This window comes from Papio anubis, chromosome 9 (assembly GCF_008728515.1).
Source record: "Papio anubis isolate 15944 chromosome 9, Panubis1.0, whole genome shotgun sequence".
In the NCBI taxonomy this organism is placed as follows: domain Eukaryota; kingdom Metazoa; phylum Chordata; class Mammalia; order Primates; family Cercopithecidae; genus Papio; species Papio anubis.
The window spans coordinates 29,461,481-29,465,174 of record NC_044984.1 but is presented as its reverse complement, the minus strand read 5'-3'; the positions used below and the strand labels follow the sequence as shown (position 1 = coordinate 29,465,174).

At 42.6% G+C, this 3,694-nt stretch overlaps 1 pseudogene across 1 annotated transcript; it reads left to right on the top strand.

Moving 5' to 3' along the window:
- The first annotated feature begins 773 nt into the window (after positions 1 to 773).
- On the top strand, positions 774 to 2,969 carry LOC101006222 (annotated as a pseudogene). Its single transcript, XR_002515972.2, has one exon. The product of XR_002515972.2 is annotated as a tail-anchored protein insertion receptor WRB pseudogene (transcript).
- Positions 2,970 to 3,694: the final 725 nt, after the last annotated feature.

Below are 3,694 nucleotides of genomic sequence, written 5' to 3'. Positions count from 1 at the left end.
CAATTTCATCAATTTGGATGGTACTGGTTTTCTTTCTCAAAGAAAATAATATTTAAAACATCGTAAGTTATATCCTAATTTTACATATAAGAATAAAAGCTAGGCTGCTGAGTTTTAAATGAATTCATAGTATAATTATGTTCTAGAAAACAGGAAAATTCTAAATGTACCAGAAAATACAACCTTCTTTGAACTTGTCATATTGAAAAAATAATTAAAACTGAATTTTATTGCAGGTAGCCAGTCTATTAGTCAATGAGAATGAAATCATGTTCTTGAAACCAGGAATCCTGAGAGCACCCACAGATCCTCTGAAAGAAGTCAATTGCTCCTGCAGGACCTGGGAGACACCCAAAATACTGTAAGTGCCCAAACTGCTGAAGTAGAAAAAAGAGATGCTCCACATATCCGCACTGGGGAAACTGAAGGTCTGTATGTGGGAGAAGTTTTTGACCTTACCTGGAGCTGAGTCAATTCAGAGAGTAGGCCGGGCATGGTGGCTCATGCCTGTAATCCCAGCACTTTGGGAGACTGAGGTGGGCGGATCATGAGGCCAGGAGTTCGAGACCAGCCTGATCAACATGGTGAAACCCTGTCTCTACTAAAAATACAAAAATTAGCCAGGCATGGTGGTGCATGCCTATAATCCCAGCTACTCAGGAGGCTGAGGCAGAAGAATCGCTTGAACCCAGGAGGCTGAGGGTGCAGTGAGCCAAGATCTTACCACTGTACTCCAGCCTGGGCGACAGAGTGAGATTCCGTCTTAGGAAAAAAAAAAAATTAGAGAGCAGAGTGAAATACAGGGGCAGAGGAAGCAGCAGGATAAGGCCCTGGGAGCTCTCTGGGTCCCCAGGCAGGCCATTCAGGCCTGGCAACACAGCGATCCTTCAGGAGGACAGCCAGAGGCGCAGGGAAAAATGCCACAGGGAGAAGAAAGTCTCCAGCTGAACTTTGTAGCAATTTGAACCAGGCGAGAAGCCTCCTGGCCAGAACTCAGGGGAGGGCACGAATCCGGAGTGCAGACTCCACAGGTGGGGGAAGAACCAAGCCCTTATCTTTTGCAGCTGGGAAGTGGGTAGCCTGGGGCAAGTTCTCAAGCCCTGCTGTCCACTGCCTGGAAACAGACTCGGGGCTCTTAGAAGGGTCACAGTGGGAGTGAGACTGGCCCTTTGGTTTGAGTGGGAGCTGGGTGAGACCTGTGACTGCTGGCTTTTCTCCACTTCCTTGACAACCCGCATGACTAAGCAGAGACAGCCATAATCCTCCTAGGTACACAACTCCATTGACCTGGGAACCTCAGCCTCATCCCCCACAGCAGCCGCAGCAAGACCCATCCAAGGAAAGTCTGAGCTCAGACACGCCCTGCCCTGACCTTACCTGATGGGCCTTCCCTATCCACCTTGGTAGCTGAAGACAAATGGCATATACTCTTGGAAGTTCTAGGGCCCTGCCCACTGCCAGTTCCTCTCCATACTACCACAGCTGATACTCTCTGGAAAGCGCCACCTCTCAGCAGGAGTCCAACAAACACAAAAATAGAGCATTAAACCACCTTAGCAGACCCAGCGCAGCCAGGAGCATCCCAGGATGAGCTCAGCGGTGGCCAACCACTGGGCGTGGTTGCTGGTGCTCAGCTTCCTGTTTGGGTGCAATGTTCTTAGGATCCTCCTCCTGTCCTTCTCATCATTCATGTCCAGGGTGCTGCAGGCAGACGCAGAGCAGGAGTCACAAATGAGAACGGAGATCCACGCAGGATGTCTCCAAGGTCCAGGTAGGAACTCTCCATGGTCAACATGATGGAGGAGTTTGCCAGCTATGCCATGCTAGAAAGAAAGATCAACAAGATGACGGATAAGCTCAAAACCCACGTGAAAGCTCAGACAACACAATTAGCCAAGATAAAATGGATGACAAGTCTCACTTTCTATGTATTGCAGGTTGCCCTGATGATCTCACTCATTTGGAAGTATTATTCTGTCGCCGTGGCTGTTGTCCGGAGAAAATGGATAACCCCTCCAGACCACCTGGTAGCCTTTCCTACTAGAATAGCAGGTGGTGTTGGAATTACCTGTTGGATTTTAGTCTGTAACAAAATTGTGGCTATTGTGCTTCATCCGTTCAGCTGAACAGGAAGATGGATACAGCTATGAGACTTTTAAAAATGGATTTTCTCTTATTAGGTTAAAAACCTGGTTTACACTGTTTTTTTTTTTAAGAAACAAAAGTGCAGAGTTTAGATTTTTTGGTCGAATAGATTTGTTCTTGGACTTTATGAGAGATTCTTATAAGAATCATGATTTTCTACACGTGTCATTGAGCCAAGAAAGTCCAGTTTATGGCACCTATGTACCAATGAACACCATCCTAGATCCATACGAAATGTGAAATGTTCAGTGGCATCTCTGTGCCGTCACTTGTGATTTGCATTCTTGTATATTTTGGTCATATTGCCAGCTGGGAAGTCAAAGTTTTTTTTAACAACTTAAGTTCTTTGAAGACTTAGTGCTGTTTTTAATATAGTTTAGAAAGTAACTTAATTTTAATACCACTACTAAGAATTTGAAAACTTCTTCTTTAATCATATTCAATATACCTAAAAGAACAATACTAATTGACATCGTTCGGGCTTTTTCTCCCTGTATTTAAAATGTCATTTGTTGAGCAAGGGTTGTACAGTATTATCTACTTGAGGCTGTTAATTTTTCATTACAGTGTTTTGTAACTGTATCCATGAGACCTGTATCAACCTGTATCCAGAGACCATAATGCATTGTTTTGTGCTCAAATTGTGTTTTGTAATTAAACCATTTTGAATGAAGTGTATTTTAGAGGCATTTAATATTTATGCTCTTTAGAATGGAACACAGAAAACAAACCTTATAAGGCCTGATTACATTAATCTGAACCAATAACCTGTATGGCCCACAAAGTATAATTCTGCTAAATGTTTTTTAAAACACTTTTTTAAAAAATTAAAATCTTTTCTAATTAAAATCTTTGCAAGTGAATAAAAAAATACAAAAGATAAATGAAAGAAAAAGTTGGTTCTTTGAAAAGATAAATAAAATCGATAGATCATTACCAAGATTAACCAAGAAAAGAAGAGAGAAAATCCAAATACAGGTATGCGCCATCACACCTGGTTAATTTTTTGTATTTTTAGTAGAGATGGGGTTTCACCATGTTAGCCAGGCTGCTCTTGAACTCCTGACCTCGTGATCTGCCCACCTCAGTCTCCCAAAGTGCTGGAATTACAGGCGTGAACCACTGCACCAGGCCTGATCCTGCCATCTCTGACAACGTGGATGAACCTGGAGAACATTATGTTGAATAAAAGAAACCAAACAAACACAAATGCTGCATAATATATTATATGTGGAATCTAAAAAAGTTGAGCTCATGGATGCAGTGTAGAATGGTGGTTACCAGGAGCTGGGAGGTGGAGAAAGTAGGGAGATGTTTGTCAGAGGGTAGTTTCAGTTAGACAGTGTAAATCTGTTCTAGAGATCTGAGGTACAATATGGTGACTATAGTTAACATTAATGTACAGTCATGCACTGCGTAACAACATTTTGATCAACAATGGACCAGATATATGATGGCAGTTCTCATAGGATTATAAGGGAACTGAAAATTTCCCATCACCTAGTGACCTTGTAACTGTCCTAATGTCATAGACAACACATCGCTCATG